Source organism: Salmo salar, chromosome ssa29 (genome assembly GCF_905237065.1).
Source record: "Salmo salar chromosome ssa29, Ssal_v3.1, whole genome shotgun sequence".
NCBI classification, from domain to species: Eukaryota; Metazoa; Chordata; class Actinopteri; order Salmoniformes; family Salmonidae; genus Salmo; species Salmo salar.
In genome coordinates, this window is record NC_059470.1 from 10,713,746 (window position 1) to 10,732,959 (window position 19,214).

Here is a 19,214-nt window from a genome sequence, read left to right on the forward strand (position 1 = left end):
GTACGTCTCTCTATTTCAGCCAGGACCCCCGTGACACAAGACAGTATCTGTGTCTGATTCTAAAGGTTGCACGTTTGAATCCAGCAATAGAAAGTTATTTTTGTTTTAAGCCTATCCCAAACCTTAACCCTTACCTTACATACAGTACAGTACCAGTCAAAAGTTTGGACACACCTACTCATTCAAGGGCTTTGTAGAATACTAGTGAAGATATCAAAACTATGAAATAACACATATCGAATCATGCAGTAATCAAAAAAAGTGTTAAACAAATAGATTCTATTAAGATTCTTCAAAGGAGCCACCCTTTGCTTTGATGACAGCTTTGCACATTCTTGACATTCTATCAACCAGCTTCACCTGGAATGCTTTTCCAACAGTCTTGAAGGAGTTCCCACATATGCTGAGCACTTGTTGGCTGCTTTTCCTTCACTCTGCGGTCCAACTCATCCCAAACCATCTCAAAAGGTTGGGTGATTGTGGAGGCCAGGTCATCTGATGCAGCACTCCATCACTCTCCTTGCTGGTCAAATAGCCCTTACACAGCCTGGAGGTGTGTTGGGTTATTGTCCTGTTGAAAAACAAATGATAGTCCAATTAAGAGCAAACCAGAAGGGATTGTGAATCGCTGCAGAATGCTGTGGTAGCCATGCTGGTTAAGTGTGCCTTCAATTCTTAATTAATAAATACACTCACAGTGTCACCAGCAAAGCACCCCACACCATCACACCACCTCCTCCATGCTTCACGGTGGGAACCACACAGGCGGAGATCATCTGTTTACCTACTCTGCGTCTCACAAGACATGGCGGTTGGACAAAATCATCAGATTTTAACTCTAAAGGACAGATTCCCACCAGTCTAATGTTCATTGCTTTTGTTTCTTGGCCCAAGCAAGTCTCTTCTTATTATTGGTGTCCTTTAGTAGTGGTTTCTTTGCAGCAATTCGACCATTAAGGCCTGATTCACGCAGTCTGCTCTGAACAGTTGATGTTGAGATGTGCCTGTTACTTGAACTCTGAAGCATTTATTTGGGCTGCAATTTCAGGCTGGTAACTCTAATGAACTTAGCCTCTGCAGGAGAGGTAACTCTGGGTCTTCCTTTCCGGTGGCGGTCCTCATGAGGGCCAGTTTCATCATAGCGCTGGATGGTTTCTGCGACTGCACTTGAAGAAACTTTAAAAGTTATTGAGATTTGATGTATTGACTGACTTTCATGTCTTAAAGTAATGATGGACTGTCGTTTCTCTTTGCTTATTTGAGCTGTTCTAGCCATAATATGGACTTGGTATTTTACCAAACAGGGCTATCTTCTGTATACCACCGCTACCTTGTCACAATACAACTGATTGGCTCAAACGCATTAAGAAGGAAAGAAATTCCACAAATTTGTTTTTAACAAGGCACACCTGTTAATTGAAATGCATTCCAGGTGGCTACCTCATGAAGCTGGTTGAGATAATGCCAAGAGTGTGCATAGCAATCATCAAGGCAAAGGGTGGCTACTTTGAAGAATCTCAAATAAATAATATTTTGAATTGTTTAACATTTTTCTGGTTACTACATGATTCCATTTGTGTTATTTCATAGTTTTGATGTCTCACTATTATTCTACAATGTAGAAAATAGTAAAAATAAAGAAAAACCCTTGAATGAGTAGGTGTGTCCAAACTTTTGACTGGTACTGTACATGTACACATACAATACATATACATACATACAAATGCACATACATATACACTACCGTTCATAAGTTTGGGGTCACTTAGAAAGGTCCTTGTTTTTGAAAGAAAAGTACATTAAATAGTAACCGCAAAACACCAGTCTCAATGTCAACAGTGAAGAGGCGACTCCGGGATGCTGGCCTTCTAGGCAGAGTTGCAAAGAAAAAGCCATATCTCAGACAAAATTAAAAGAAAAGATTAAGATGGGCAAAAGAACACAGACACAGGGCAGAGGAACTCTGCTTAGAAGGCCAGCATCCCAGAGTCGCCTCTTCACTGTTGACGTTGAGACTGGTGTTTTGCGGGTACTATTTAATGAAGCTGCCAGTTGAGGACTTGTGAGGTGTCTGTTTCTCAAACTAGACACTCTAATGTACTTGTCCTCTTGCTCAGTTGTGCACCGGGGCCTCCCACTCCTCTTTCTATTCTGGTTAGAGCCAGTATGCGCTGTTCTGTGAAGGGAGTACTACACAGCGTTGTACAAGATCATCGGTTTCTTGGCAATTTCTCGCATGGAATAGCCTTCATTTCTCAGAACAAGAATAGACTGACGAGTTTCAGAAGAAAGTTATTTGTTTCCGGACATTTTGAGCATGTAATCGAACCCACAAATTCTGATGCTCCAGATACTCAACTAGTCTAAAGAAGGCCAGTTATATTGTTTATTTAAATCAGGACAACAGTTTTCAGCTGTGCTAACATAATTGCAAGAGGGTTTTCTACTGATCAATTAGCATTTTAAAATGATTAACTTGGATTAGCTAATACAACATGCCATTGGAACACAAGAGTAATGGTTGCTGATAATGGGCCTCTGTACACCTATGTAGATATTCCATTAAAAGAATCTGCCTTTTCCAGCTACAATAGTCCTTTACAACATTATTGATGTCTACACTGTATTTCTGATTAATTTGATGTTATTTTAATGGACCAAAAATGTGCTTTTATTTCAAAAACAAGGAAATGTCTAAGTGACCCCAAACTTTTGAACGGTAGTGTATATATATACATATTTTTAAAATATATTTAAAATAGAGATTTCAGAGTAAATGCCTAAACCTTACCCTGCCTCTGATTCCAAAGGTTGCAAGTTCAAATCCAGCGATTTAAAGTTTTTATTTTTATTTTAAGTCTATCACAAACCTTAATCCTTACCTTAAAATATTTTAGTTTATGTCTAAACTCATCCCTAACCTTAAAAATACTGAGTTAATGTTTAAACTTGACCTTAAACACTCAACTTCTAAATTTGACATTTGAGAAACATGGATGAACGTCTTATTTTGAATTGAGACAGAGAGCTAGTTGCTCTACTTATGAGTGGAAATACTTGGGAATAGATTTCCTAAATGAAAATAATTTTGCATCTCAACTTTGGGGGGCAAAATAAATTCAGCCGTGGGACATATTTGGCCCCGGGCCGCCAGTTGACAATCCCTGCTCTAGCATGAGGCACCTTGATGTACCAGTACACCCCCTGAACAGGATTTCAATCTGTTGTAGTTAGTAATGTAATGAGTAGATATGTATCCGTACACTGTAAAAGATTCTCCATGTCAATTAACACGTTTGGATTTGTATATCTAGGCCTAACAACCATTGTAATGACAGAATGTTGATGGTGACAATCTAGTGTTCATTATTCAAATGCTAATGCCATGATAACTACTGTAGTTGGTCCTCAAAGGAAATAAAGTAGATGGTATTCAACAGAAGTTAATGAACTTTCCTATCTCTTCCAGTTTGCTTCATTAGCTGCAATATGTTTAATACACTCACTGTAAGCTAATATGAAGTATTTCTGAAAATGTAATAAAGTGGCTGTAATAAAGACGCTCCCTCCCAGACAAGTGATTTTTGGAACACATTAATTATGGATCCTTTAAAGATGTCCACAATGACTAGTCCTGATGATTCATAGGGGTTCAGGTCTACATGAAGGACTTCTACAATGCTAGTGAATAATTGTGAGTTCTTCTGTTAAATTTTATATGAAGAAGAGATCCAATGCAAAATATGAATGTGAATTGTATATTTTTAGACAGTTATAACTTTTAAATGTGTGTGCACATCATGATATATTGTATTTACATTTTATTTATTTATTCAAAAATAAGATGAAGTAATCTGCACCCTTGGTTTGGGGTTTTAACTGTTTAGTCTTGCCTCAGAGGGAACATAAGCAGACAGGTATAGACAGGAACCTACAGTATATCTGGGATGAAATACTAAGTTCTGTCAGGGTGTTGGGTGTGTATTGGTAGAGAAGTCAGGTGCAGAGAGCAGAGAGTTGTGAACAGGCGCACACTTTATTGAGGCAGGAGAAAACGGACGCAACTGCGTCAAAACCTCCAGCCACAATAGCAAAAGTACAGAGCGCAAAACACAGTCACAAAAGCAAATGATATCAAATAAACATACTACGCGCAATAACACGGATCATAAACACCAGCCTGGCGCGTAACCTCAAACACGTAACACGAAACAATATCACACAAAGACATGGGGGGGAACAGAGGAATAAATATATGCAGTGTGATTGGGAATGTAAACCAGGTGTGCAGGGAACAAGACAAAACAAATGGAACAATGAAAAATGGAGCGGCGATGGCTAGAAAGCAGGTGACGTCGACCGCCGAACGCCTCCCGAACAAGGAGAGGAGCCGACTTCGGCGGAAGTCGTGACAAGTTCTGTCACTCCACTTCCTTCATTTGGAGGTCCAGGATAGGCTTCCATCCAAAGCACAGTATTTTTGTCAGCGTTAACTTATTTGATTGTGTGTAGTACTCTTCATTTGTGTTGAAAGTCTGTAATACTAGTTTGAACACAGAGAGTGAAGAAAAATCCCCAGAGGTCCCCACAGGGACATCTAATCTGTGTAAGGCACCATAGCTGTCTGTCTGTTGTGAGTGTCAGAGAGTGGAGGAAATGGGATGGATCTTATTCATGCTGTTCTCTTTGCTGAAATCAAAAGTGCTTTGCTGTCTTCTTCTTTTTCTCCACTACATTTCTCTCCTCAGCACTTTCCTAGCAGATCAAGCGTTGATAAAGAGACAAAGCCTCCACCTTCTCCTTAGGCTCCTTTGTGGCTTCTGTCCAGATCTCTGCACACCACCCCAGCCACTGCTCACCCCCCATTTCGCAATCCATTGCTGAGGGTTTATGTGCCAAGCCCTGATTCAGCAGGAGCAACGATTGTTTATGCTGAGATGGTGATGTTTTCAGAGCAGAGGGAAAATCTATGTTGACACACTAACTCTGCTCCCCACTTGATGAGGCTATATAGTAGAATGTTTATCCAGATTTATGAGGTTTTGGTTGGTAAAGACGCAGTTATTTGTCATTGGGGGTTGGCTTGAACAGACTGAGTTTTTGAACTTCTAAATGACTTCTACCCACATTTGCATAATATGAAAGTTTCTCATTTTCTATAGCCTACTCATCAGTTTGTTCAGGGTTGCATGCATGGCAGAATGGTAAACTGGAAAGAAAGAGGGTCTGTAAAGAACAGGCTTAATTTGCATTTGAATGGAGAATATGCACAGCCCCCCTTTGATTTCTAAAGCAAAGTCCAATGAATGTTATCAGCTCACCATCAAGCCTACACGGCAGAATTGTTTATTCATTTCGCGTTAATTGAGTTCTTTGAACCAGCGGGCACCAAGAGAGACAAGATAGATACTGCATGTCTAATTAGTTTACCATGCCTTTGTCTCTTCACGCACATCTCAACAGAGTGCCAGTGGCGTTATGAATGAACGCACCGCGCGAGTTAATTCTGCGGTAGCAGGGCTCGCGCTGCCTCCTCGAGTACCGGTGTCGGCTTGAGGCTCTCTGATTGGCTATCTCACAGCATGCCCAGGTGCTGACAAGAGGATGGAATCAGCAGCTGGATCTCACTGCGTTGCATGACAGAGACACGGAGAACGAGGTGCGCCTTGCTATCTTTCCAGTTTTATGCCACCCAGATATTTTTTAAGTTGGCAGGAGAATTAACAACACAAGGAGAACAAATATATGTAAATTCTCACCTCAGCGGGTCTGCGCCCTCTCAGTTTAATTCAAACCTCGTGACTCCTCAACGGTTCATGCTGCAACCGCTGCGTAGGGAAAATAACCTGAAGGCAAGGCAGTCAAAGTATCTGAGAGACATATCTGAAGGAAGTTTACCGTTGTGCGCTTATCTGAACGCATCCTCCCACGTTGTGTGTCTGGGAGAGCGCTCTATTTGGAGTCTGTAGCTGGCGGTCATCCGGCGCCCATTGATCTCGTGTAAGTGATCGATTATCAATTCAACTTCTCCTTTTGAGTTATTATAGTCTACCTTTGCGATATGATCGCAAGTAGCATTGCCCAATCTAGCATGCCCAGATTCAAGATTGAAATTAACTTTGTCCTTGTTGAGAAATAGATAGACAGAGGCTACCTTGCATGATAGGCCTATCTATACGTTTGTTTAACTCGTTATAGCCTATCCAAATGGACAGATATAACATGTTTTTTTTAATTCATTAGCCTGTTTTCTGATAAAGGTGACACCACATAGCGGGGACCGAAATCCCCTCACCACATTCGTTTATCAACGCCACCTGTTATGCATGTTGATCACTGATGTTGATGCATGACATTGATAATGTGTTTCAATGGGATGGATCGCTGCACTGCAGCAATTGAATTCACGAGGTTCGAGTTGATAATACAAGATTGCGTAGATTACACCCAGATTTAAATGTCAATGTAGTTATAGCCATAGAAATATAATCTCATTCATGCAACATGCATAAAGAGACCTGGCAATCGGTGTAAATGCGACATATCTGGCACAACATGGTCAATTTTCAGGATGCATGATGCAGCGGTAATATGCAGGCTAATATAGGTAATTCTTAACAAGTGTTTGGATGCCTCTGACGGTGCAAGGAGGAGTAGCCTAGGTCAAAACCATGGCAATGAATGAATACGCGTGAGAGTGAGTCACGAGAGCGGATTGGGGGGGATTTAGATCAATGGAAGAATGTGACGTGTGTCAGGCTGCCAAAAAGTGACGGCTTGCAGTCATACCTTCAGGGGGCGTGTCTGGACTGGGGGACTGGTGGGAGTTATATTACTAATGTAATATTATATCCCATTATGTATACTTTGTATTTGGAACCTTAATATAGGCAAAGCAAGCATGCATACTGAGAGTTGGCTGCAGACAGTGGTATCTGTGATGCCTAGACTTAGTGATGCCATTGTTCTCACCTGTTGGTCAGCAAGGTGATGTGTGACAATGTATGACAATACAGACTGCAAAATGCTAAGCGTTATTATCTTATGGACACATAAAAAAAACAGGCCTTATTATAGTACTGCAACTGTCTATCTTTGATTGGCGAGATATTGTCTTTAAATTCAACAATATCCTACTCTAGGTTAACAATTGGCTACTCACAATAATTAACATCAATATGCCACATTGTGTACATCTGATAGCCTATAATAAACATTGATAGCCTATTATACACCTGTATGGTGTTTTATGTTGATGTTAACATTCTAGGATCCTGTCTCCTTTTTAATTCACATGTATTTGGTGAAAGGTGTTTTTGTGTCAAGTGATGTCATCAGCACAGTTACACAGTAGTTTATTCACAGAAACCGTTGGATACTGCGCTGCGAGCCGGTTGCGAATACAATGCAGCTTATTCTCACCTTGCCGCCTACTATAGAGGGTGGTAATTGGGAGGAATGCGCAGGGTGTGATAGGATGTAAGACAGTGACAAATGATCAGGTGTTCTTCCCAACCTGAAACCTGTGTTCCCACGTACAGGGCCCAGAATAGGTCCGAAATGGCACCCTAATTCCCATAGTGCTTGGCTCTGGTGAAAAGTAGTGCACTATATAGGGAATAGGGTGCTGTCTATGTATTCGGTTGCTTTCACACACGCTATCTCCAACATTAACCCTGAAAGCAGAGAGCCTTGCTATTCGTCACACATCATAGGCCAATGGATAAACTTCAAGTGGCTAAATCCTTTCATTTTATTCATAAGATACATCTTAGAATTCAAATGTCCTTCTCACTCAGTGGATGCGTAACAAATGGCACCATATACCCTCCATATTGCACTTATTTTGACCAGAGCCCTTTGGGCCCTTGTCTAAAGTAGTGCACTATTTTCAGTAAGAGTGTCATTACGGATGCAGATAGTGAGAGCTGTTCTCTCCCTTCTGGTTGAGGGTAAGCACTGATCCTTAAGCTAGCCTCCGAGAGGCTAAAACAAGCAGTTAATTTAGTGCTTGGCTGCCCCTGCCCTTTGAGCTCACAGGCCTGCTTGTTATGCATTCATCTGCTGTGGAGCCCTAGCTGGGTTGCGTTGACACCATTACTGTATGTAACAGACAACCTAGCCAACATACAATAAGGTTGTCAGTGTGTGGTTTCATGTCACAATGTGTTAGTAGGTCTGTGCATAATATCGTGTGTGGGTGGATGGATGTACCCGTGTCGATGTATGTGTGAATTTCAATTTGAGTGTGTGGGTTTCTGTCTCTGAAGAATAGCATACACTCCTAACCTTGGACATCCTCAGCTGAGATGTTCTTCAGTCTGACCCAGTTCCATCCGGTATCCACAATCCTGGCCTGTATGTTGCTGTTACATACTGTATCTATTCAATACATATGCTGTCAATACACATGTTGTTATTATTGTCTCTCATTTAGTCACACACATAAAGGCCAGTGAAGTCAAGGCTGAACAACAACTAGAATTGGTTGTTTACTTAAAGAGAAAGCATCAATTGAAACACTAGATAAATATAGCTGTAAGCAGCAATGAACGGGGTTCACAGGATGACCGAAAGGACACGAGATCAGTTGGATAACAAAGCAAGCCTATCATGTAGGAACTGTCTTCCTTTTGTGCAATCATGAGTCTAAATACAAAATCTAGAGTGAATCTGGCTCATAGTTCATGAGGAGATGAGGATTGCAGATGATTTTGAGCATTAGCATTACATATGCAAATAATGAGTTGTGAATGGTTTCCTTTTTTTATATCAATACCAAATTCAATGTGGTTAATCTTAGTGATGTCCATGATAGCGATGACAAGTTTCAAGTTGATAGGCCACTGTGCAGTGGATTTACAGTGGTTTAAATGGACATGTAAAATCAGATTTTGAATTGTCTGACTGGCTGAACAACACCTTACATCTGAAGCTGTGGAATATCATCACCCAAGACCTGCCAAATCTCTACATTCATTTTTTGTTGTTTTTACAGCATCTTTGAGATTCTCTTTGTAATGACAAGCGCTATATAAAATACATCTATGATTATTATTGTGATGAGTCCAAAAACCAAATTTAGAGTGAATCTAACTTTTAGTCAGATTTGTTATGATTATTTTAAGCATTAGCGTTACATAGTTCAAAAAGTGAATCGTTAATAGTTGCCTTCTTTTTTAAGATATCAATGCCAAAGTTAACATGGTTCATCGTGGTAATGTCTTTGATACCCTAAACAGTTTCAAGTTGATGGGCCATTGTGAAGGGGTTTTTCAAAGGGTTTAAATGGAAACATAAAATCAGATTTCCTGAGTTATACATTTCTCAGCCATCTCTAAACCAATCCCTTATCTTTTCTCAAACTAAATTAAGAGATATACCAAGGGCCTACATACTGAATGTGTTGTTATTGGGAAAGGTTTTCAAAAAAGAAGGCACATTTGTTCAGCATGAGTAAAGACATGTACAGTGAGGGGAAAAAAGTATTTGATCCCCTGCTGATTTTGTACGTTTGCCCACTGACAAAGAAATGATCAGTCTATAATTTTAATGGTAGGTTTATTTGAACAGTGAGACACAGAATAACAACAAAAAAATCCAGAAAAATGCATGTAAAAATGTTTATAAAATGATTAGCATTTTAATGAGGGAAATAAGTATTTGACCCCTCTGCAAAACATGACTTAGTACTTGGTGGCAAAACCCTTGTTGGCGATCACAGAGGTTTCTTGTAGTTGGCCACCAGGTTTGCACACATCTCAGGAGGGATTTTGTCCCACTCCTCTTTGCAGATCTTCTCCAAGTCATTAAGGTTTCGAGGCTGACGTTTGGCAACTCGAACCTTCAGCTCCCTCCACAGATTTTCTATGGGATTAAGGTCTGGAGACTGGCTAGGCCACTCCAGGACCTTAACCTGTTATGGATAGGGGGCAGTATTTTCACGGCCGGATAAAAAAACGTACCCGATTTAATCTGTTTATTACTCCTGCCCAGAAACTAGAATATGCATATAATTGTTTGATTTGGATAGAAAACACCCTAAAGTTTCTAAAACTGTTTGAATGGTGTCTGTGAGTATAACAGAACTCATATGGCAGGCCAAAACCTGAGAAGATTCCAAACAGGAAGTGCCCTCTCTGACCATTTCTTGGCCTTCTTTATTCTCTTTATTGAAAACAGAGGATCTCTGCTGTAACGTGACACTTTCTAAGGCTCCCATAGGCTCTCAGAAGGCGCCAGAACGTTGAATGATGACTTTGCAGTCCATGGCTGAAAAACAGTAGCGCATTTGGATAGTGGTCAATCTGAGAACAACGAGACGGGCGTGCACGTGAAGAGTCCATTTTAGATTATCAGTCTTTGAACGAAAACAACGACTCCCGGTCGGAATATTATCGCTATTTTACGAGAAAAATCGCATAAAAATTGATTTCAAACAGCGTTTGACATGCTTGGAAGTACGGTAATGGAATATTTTGAATTTTTTGTCAGGATACACGTCCGCGCGTCACCCTTCGTTACCCTTCGGATAGTGTCTTTAACGCACGTACAAAACGCCGCTATTTGGATATAATTATGGATTATTTGGAACCAAACCAACATTTGTTGTTGAAGTAGAAGTCCTGGGAGTGCATTCTGACGACGAACAGCAAAGGTAATCCAATTTTTCTTAGAGTAAATCTGAGTTTGGTGAGTACCAAACTTGGTGGGTGTCATAATAGCTAGCCTGTGATGGCCAGGCTATCTACTCAGAATATTGCAAAATGTGCTTTCACCGAAAAGCTATTTTAAAATCGGACACCGCGATTGCATAAAGGAGTTCTGTATCTATAATTCTTTAAATAATTGTTATGTTTTTTGTGAACGTTTATCGTGAGTAATTTAGTAAATTCACCGGAAGTGTTCGGTGGGAATGCTAGTTCTGAACGTCACATGCTAATGTAAAAAGCTGGTTTTTGATCTAAATATGAACTAGAGTGAACAAAACATGCATGTATTGTATAACATAATGTCCTAGGAGTGTCATCTGATGAAGATCATCAAAGGTTAGTGCTGCATTTAGCTGTGGTTTTGGTTTTTGTGACATTATATGCTAGCTTGAAAAATGGGTGTCTGATTATTTCTGGCTGGGTACTCTCCTGACATAATCTAATGTTTTGCTTTCGTTGTAAAGCTTTTTTGAAATCGGACAGTGTGGTTAGATAAAGGAGAGTCTTGTCTTTAAAATGCTGTAAAATAGTCATATGTTTGAAAAATGGAAGTTTTCGGATTTTTGAGGAGTTTGTATTTCGCGCCACGCCCTATCATTGGTTATTGGAGCGGTGTTCCGCTAGCGGAACGTCTAGATGTAATTAATGTGCTTCTTCTTGAGCCACTCCTTTGTTGCCTTGGCCGTGTGTTTTGGGTCATTGTCATGCTGGAATACCCATCCACGACCCATTTTCAATGCCCTGGCTGAGGGAAGGAGGTTCTCACCCAAGATTTGACGGTACATGGCCCCGTCCATCGTCCCTTTGATGCGGTGAAGTTGTCCTGTCCCCTTAGCAGAAAAACACCCCCAAAGCATAATGTTTCCACCTCCATGTTTGATGGTGGGGATGGTGTTCTTGGGGTCATAGGCAGCATTCCTCCTTCTCCAAACACGGCGAGTTGAGTTGATGCCAAAGAGCTCCATTTTGGTGTCATCTGACCACAACACTTTCACCCAGTTGTCCTCTGAATCATTCAGATGTTCATTGGCAAACTTCAGACGGGCATGTATATGTGCTTTCTTGAGCAGGGGGACATTGCGGGCGCTGCAGGATTTCAGTCTTTCAGGGCGTAGTGTGTTACCAATTGTTTTCTTGGTGACTATGGTCCCAGCTGCCTTGAGATCATTGACAAGATCCTCCCGTGTAGTTCTGGGCTGATTCCTCACCGTTCTCATGATCATTGCAACTCCACGAGGTGAGATCTTGCATGGAGCCCCAGGCCGAGGGAGATTGACAGTTCTTTTGTGTTTCTTCCATTTGCGAATAATCGCACCAACTGTTGTCACCTTCTCACCAAGCTGCTTGGCGATGGTCTTGTAGCCCATTCCAGCCTTGTGCAGATCTACAATCTTGTCCCTGGTATCCTTGGAGAGCTCTTTGGTCTTGGTCATGGTGGAGAGTTTGGAATCTGATTGATTGATTGCTTCTGTGGACAGGTGTCTTTTATACAGGTAACAAACTGAGATTAGGAGCACTCCCTTTAAGAGTGTGCTCCTAATCTCAGCTCGTTACCTGTATAAAAGACACCTGGGAGCCAGAAATCTTTCTGATTGAGAGGGGATTAGATACTTATTTCCCTCATTAAAATGCAAATCAATTTATAACATTTTTGACATGTTTTTCAGGATTTTTTTGTTGTTATTCTGTCTTTCACTGTTCAAATAAACCTACCATTAAAATTATAGACTGATCATTTCTTTGTCAGTGGGCAAACATACAACATCAGCAGGGGATCAAATACTTTTTTCCCTCACTGTACATACAAAGTGGGGCGGTGGATATGTGAGAATGCTTTTTAAGTGAGAATGCTTATAACAGTGCCCCCTGTACACCAATCGGTGCAATTCTATTGGACCAAGTTCTCATGGACTCTAGTTTCTGTGTGCCAATTAGAAAAAAGTTAGCAATCTATGCGTGACTTTTTTTCACCATGTCAAGGAGAAAAAAAACGTGAACCCCCAATCAGGAGTTGCATTGTGGAATTGATGGTGTCTGTGTTGATGACTCATTAGTTCGGGTTAGGCTATCCATGTATTGGTGATGTAAAACTAGGGAAATTCCACAGTAAAGGAATGATTCCAGAGTTTTTCTTTATTTTCTACATTATAGAATAATGGTGAAGACAGAACCAATGAAATAACACATGGAATAATGTAGTAACCAAAAAAGTGTTAAACAAATCAAAATATATTTGAGATTCTTCAAAATTAGCCACCCTTTGCCTTGATGACAGCTTTGCATACTCTTGACATTCTCTTAACCAACTTCATGAGGTAGTCACCTGGAATCCATTTCAATTAATAGGTGTGTCTTGTTAATTTTTGGAATTTCTTAATTTCTTAATGTGTTTGAGCCAATCAGTAGTGTTGTGACAAGGTAGGGGTGGTATACAGAATATAGCCCTATTTGGTAAAATACCAAGTCCATATTATGGCAAGAATGGCTCAAATAAGCAAAGAGAAACAACAGTCCATCATTACTTTAAGACATGAAGGTCAGTCAATACATCAAATCTCAATAACTTTTAAAGTTTCTTCAAGTGCAGTCGCAGAAACTATCAAGCGCTATGATGAAACTGGCTCTCATGAGGATCGCCACAGACCCAGAGTTACCTCTGCTGCAGAGGATAAGTTCATTAGAGTTACCAGCCTCAGAAATCGCAGCCCAAATAAATGCTTCACAGAGTTCAAGTAACAGACATCTCAACATCAACTGTTCAGAGCAGACTGCATGAATCAGGCCTTCATGGTCGAATTGCTGCAAGGAAACCACTACTAAAGGACACCAATAATAAGAAGAGACTTGCTTGGGCCAAGAAACAAAAGCAATGGACATTTAACTGGTGGAAATCTGTCCTTTGGTATGATGACTCCAAATTTGAGATTTTTGATTCCAAGCGCTGTGTCTTTGTGAGACGCGGAGTAGGTGAACAAATGATCTCCGCATGTGTGGTTTCCACCGTGAAGCATGGAGAAGGTGTGATGGTGTGGGGGTGCTTTGCTGTTGAATCTGTCTGATTTATTTAGAATTCAAGGCACACTTAACCAGCATGGCCACCACAGCATTCTGCAGCGATACGCCATCCCATCTGGTTTGCGCTTAGTTGGACTACCATTTGTTTTTCAACAAGACAATGACCCAAAACACACTTCCAGGCTGTGTAAGGGCTATTTGACCAAGAAGGAGAGTGATGGAGTGCTGCATCAGTTGACCTGGCCTCCACAATCACCCAACCTTTTGAGATGGTTTGGGATGTGTTGGAGCGCAGAGTGAAGGAAAAGCAGCCAACAAGTGCTCAGCATATGTGGGAACTCCTTCAAGACTGTTGGAAAAGCATTCCAGGTTAAGCTGGTTGAGATTGCCAAGAGTGTGAAAAGCTGTCATCAAGGCAATGGGTGGCTACTTTGAAGAATATAAAATCTGAAATATATTTTGATTTGTTAAAGACTTGTTTTGTTTATGACATGATTCCATCATTTTAATGGCTTCACAATTATTCTACAATTAGAGAAAATTGTAAAAAAACACAACAACAAAAACATGAATGAGTAGATGTGGCCGAATTTTTGACTGGTTCTTTATGTCAAACCAAAACCATTTTATGTCAAAGTAAAAAAACAACAACATAGAACTCTATGCCCAAGGACTACTTTTATCTTTATGCAGGTCATTTCACAAAAACAAATAATGGAAGAACTGTGTAGATGCAAAGATTGTTAACAGAATTACAGTCAAATCTCCCTCAGTTTTGTTAAATACAGTGCTTTCAGAAAGTATTCACACCCCTTGACTTTTTAAAAACATTTTGTTGTGTTACATCCTGAATTTAAAATGATTGAATTGTATTGAACTCTACTGTGCTGTTCTCTACTGTGCTGTACTGTGATGTCCAAAGTTGTGAAACATATACATTCTTTCTGCAGGCATCTTTGAATCTTAATTCGGAGTGTAGACAGTGGCTTCAGAAAGTATTCATACTCCTTGATTTTTTTCCCCACAGATTTTGTTGTGTTTCAGCCTGAATTAAAAATGTATTCAATTGTTTTGTTTTTCTCACTCATCTACACAGAACAACGCATAATAACAAAGTGAAAAAATGTCTAAAACCATGTTTGCTAATTTATTGAAAATTAAATATAGAAATATCAAATTTACGTAAGTATTATTTTTGTCACTGGCCTACTCACAATACCCCATAATGTCAAAGTCTACTTATTATTTCAAAATATTTACAAATTAATGAAAATGTAAGAATCTGAAATGTGTTCAACAACTTTGTTACGACAAGCCTAAATGGACTCACTCTGTGTACAATAACAGTGTTTAACATGATTTTTGAACGACTACCTCATTCATCTCTGTACGCCACACCTACAATGATCTGTAAGGTCCCTCAGTCAAGCAGTGATTTTCAAACACAGATTCAACCTCCAAGATCAGGGAGGTTTTACAATGTCTTGCAAAGAATGGCACCTATTGGTAGATAGGCAAAAATGAAAAAAAGCTTACATTGAATTCCCCTTTGAGCATGATGAAGTTATTAATTACACTTTGGATGGTGTATCAATACACCCAGTCACTACTAAGATACAGGCATCCTTCTTAACTCAATTGAAGGAAGGAAACTTTAAAACAGTTACAGAGTTTAAGGGCTGTGATAGGAAAAAACTAAGGATGGCTCAACAACATTGTAATTACTCCACAATACTAACCTGATTGACAGAGTGAAAATTAGGAAGTCTGTACAGAGTAAAAATATTCCAAAACATGCATCCTGTTTGCAACAAGGCACTAAATTAATACCGCAGAAAATGTGGCAAAGCAATTAAGCTTTTTGTCCTTTTGTCCAAAGTGTTATGTTTGGAGCAAATCCAATACAACACATTAGCTAAAGGGTAGAGCTGCCGCTTTCAAGGAGCGGGACTCTAACCTGGAAGCTTATAAGAAATCCCCCTATGCCCTGCGACGAACCATCAAACAGGCAAAGCGTCAATACAGGACTAAGATCAAATCGTACTACACCGACTCTGACGCTCGTCGGATGTGGCAGGGCTTGCAAACCATTACAGACTACAAAGGGAAGCTGTAGTGGAGGAGGTTGAGCGCTTCAAGTTCCTTGGCGTCTACATCACCAACAATCTAACATGGTCCAAGCACACCAAGACAATCGTGAAGAGGGCATGACAAAACCTATTCCCCCTTGGAGACTGAAAAGATTTGGCATGGGTCCTCAGATCCTCAAAAGGTTTTACAGCTGCACCATCGAGAGCATCCTGACAGCTTGCATCACTGCCTGGTATGGCAACTGCTCGTCCTCCGACTGCAAGGCACTACAGAGGGTAGTGCCTACGGCCAAGTACATCACCGAGGCCAAGCTTCCTGCCGTCCAGGTCTTCTACACAAGGTGGTGTCAGAGGATGGCCCTAAAAATGGTCAAAGACTCCAGCCACCCTAGTCATAGACTGTTCTCTCTGCTACCGCACGGCAAGCGGTACCGGAGTGCCAAGTCTAGGTCCAAGAGGCTTCTAAATAGCTTCTACCCCCAAGCCATATGACTCCTGAACATCTAATCAAATGTCTACCCAGACCTTTTGCATTGCTCCCCCCCTTTCTACACTGCTGCTATTCTCTGCTATTATCTATGCATAGTCACTATAATAATTTGATTTGGTTACTGAGTACCACTCTCCATATTGTCAAGCATAGTGGTGGCTGCATCATTTTATGGGTATGTTTGTAATCGTTAAGGACTGGGGAGTATTTCAGGACAAGAAAGAAATGGAATGGAGCTAAGCACAGGCAAAATCCTAGACGAAAACCTGGTTGTCTGCTTTTCACCAGACACTGAGAAATTTAATTCACCTTTCAGCAGGACAATAACCTAAAATAGAAGGCCTAATCTACACTATTGCTTACCAAGAAGTCAGTGAATGTTCCTGAGTGGCCAAGTAACAGTTTTGACTTAAATCTACTTGAAAATCTATGGCAAGACCTGAGTGGCTGTCTAGCAATGATCTACAACCAATTTGACAGGGCTTGAAGAATTTTGAAAAGAATAATGGGCAAATGTTGCACAATCCAGGTGTGGAATGATCTTACCCAGAAAGACTCACAGCTATTATCACTGCCAAAGGTGTTTCTGCAAAGTATTTACTCAGAGGTGTGAATACTTATGTAAATTTGAGATTTCTGTATTTAATTTGCAATACATTTGCAGAAATATCTAAAATCTTGTTTTCACTTTGTTATTATGGGTTATTGTGTGTAGATGAGTGAGGAAAAACAATTGAATCAATTTATTAAAATTTTTTTAATCAAGGGGTATAAATACTTTCTGAAGGCACGGACTGCGTCAAGTTAAGATTCAAAGATGTCTGCAGAAAAAACATCTATGTTTCACAAGTTTAGACATCACAGTACAGTAGAGTACAGTAGAGTACAATACAGTACATTATACACTATTCACTACTTTTACTGTACCGTACTCTACTGTGCTTCACTGGAATGTGCTGTCCAAACTTGTGAAACATTGTTGTCTATGATTGGTTCCAATTTGGTCTGGCCAGGGCGGACTGACCAAATTTAAACTACTTTTCAACTTCCATGGATGTTCCTTGTCAGTCAGTGCTCAGTAGGTGCAGATGCTGGTTACAGTAAATGGAAAGAGGGGGCTCATGGGTGAGAGAGAGATGAGCTGAACATGATTTCTGTACTCTGATCTCCCATTGTAGCCAATTGAATTGCAGTATTCCGTTATAGATTTTTCGGTAATTATGTTACTGAATGGGTAACAGAATTCTGAGTTTTAATAATAATTTAAAAAATTATATATACAGTATATCAGTTAAACTAGGCTTTGGCTGTATCCAGATTGTCATACCTTCATACCGACCTTGTGCCGTACCAGGATATTCGGTAATACCACCGACACTGAACACAAGGGGCACTGTCTTCAAACCCCACTTATACTCTGTAATCCGAAGGTTAGCAATGCTAAAAAGTACATGTAAAATCCCATAGAGAATGCTAAATACTAACAAGCGCATAGCGAAAATTTGGTACAGTTTCTGACCTAAACTACACAAGTATACAAGTAACTCAAAAATACTACTCACAGTTTACTGCACGCATGAAACAAATATTAGCCAGCAAGGCTCTTGATCCAGGAGGGGGTCCTCTGCTGTTACCAAGCGAAAGCTTGATTAAGGAAGAAGCTAACAACTTAGCTAGATAGCTAACTTGCTACTAAATTAGCAAACCAAATACACAACTTAGAGCATTTAGCACATTTTAGACAGTTAATTTAATAGTTATAAGATATCTAGCTGGCAAACATTTAGTTGTGAATTCCATACTGTAATTAGATCACCTGGCGCGTGCTGCACAACAGTAAGTGACTCACAAGGCTCTGGTGTCTCGTCATTGTATGCTTGTAAACCAACACCACGTGACTGGGGACTTCCATAAGCTTCATAATAATGTGACAGGTGAGATAAAGAACATTGTGTTCTTCATCTTCTAATGTTTCCAAATACTCTGGTATACGGTATAGCGTCCAAGCTGGTCTACCTTCTTAATTGTTACTTGTGTAACTTTCATTATCCTCTCTGCTCATGCGGCAGAGAAATGTGAAAATATCTTAGATATACATTTTTTGGTAGCAGAATTACAAGGCAATGTTTGTTATAGAAGGCAAATAATTTATCCAAAACGAAATATCTGTTGATATTTGTTGGCCGGGGTCTTCACTTCAACATGATTGTATTTTGATTTATTTCTAATACCTTTTTTAAGACTTTTTCTGGTAGACATTTTCTAAGACCCCTTTTCCTTATGTTTGACCAGAAATCAAAGCATTACTTAACTAATTTTTAAGATACATTTTTCAACCATTTTCTATCTATGCCTCCATTTCTCCAAAATATAGAATTAGCTTTCATTTGACACTCAATTTGACATGCTCCTATAATGTTGGTACTGTTGGGTTCGACATTTTGAACATTGAGATATTAAATAAATGATAGAGAAGAAGCATAGAATCAAAGGAGAAAGTTAATGGTTCTCTGAAGAATGCTTTGGAATGTGTTGATGGAGGAAAGCAGAGCGATGTGTTGATATAGGGAAGACAGATGGATATTGGTGGATTAGGTGAAGGAGGGGTTGAGGTCAGGAGGTGAGGGGTGAGGTCAGTTCCCCCTAAGGGAGTAATCAGGGTTTAGTATCTGGTTACTTTCTTTCCTGTGGAGCCATAAACTGTAAGAAGGAGGAGTGTCTTAAGTGGAATATATATATCTGAGTGGGACAAATGTTGAGTTGTCTGTTTTCAGCTGTGCAGAACCTTGGTTATTAAAGCTTCTCTAGTGTCCGTGAGTTATTTACTCTGAAGAATAAGAACCTAACAGTACGTAGGGGAGTAGGTTGAACTTTCCCGTAGACGTTGATCTGGGGTTCGTTTTGCAT

The 19,214-nt window shown here is 40.1% G+C and overlaps 1 protein-coding gene across 2 annotated transcripts in view; it reads left to right on the forward strand.

The window, feature by feature from the left end:
* Positions 1–5,545: 5,545 nt before the first annotated feature.
* The window catches only part of myripb (myosin VIIA and Rab interacting protein b), a 181,998-nt gene continuing 168,329 nt past the window's right edge, over positions 5,546–19,214 (forward strand). The window contains exon 1 of one of the 2 annotated variants that reach the window (XM_045710516.1): positions 5,546–6,000. The gene's annotated coding sequence lies outside the window, so the exon portion shown is untranslated. The remainder of the gene's footprint in view (positions 6,001–19,214) is intronic. The other variant, XM_014180725.2, reaches the window with a different exon arrangement.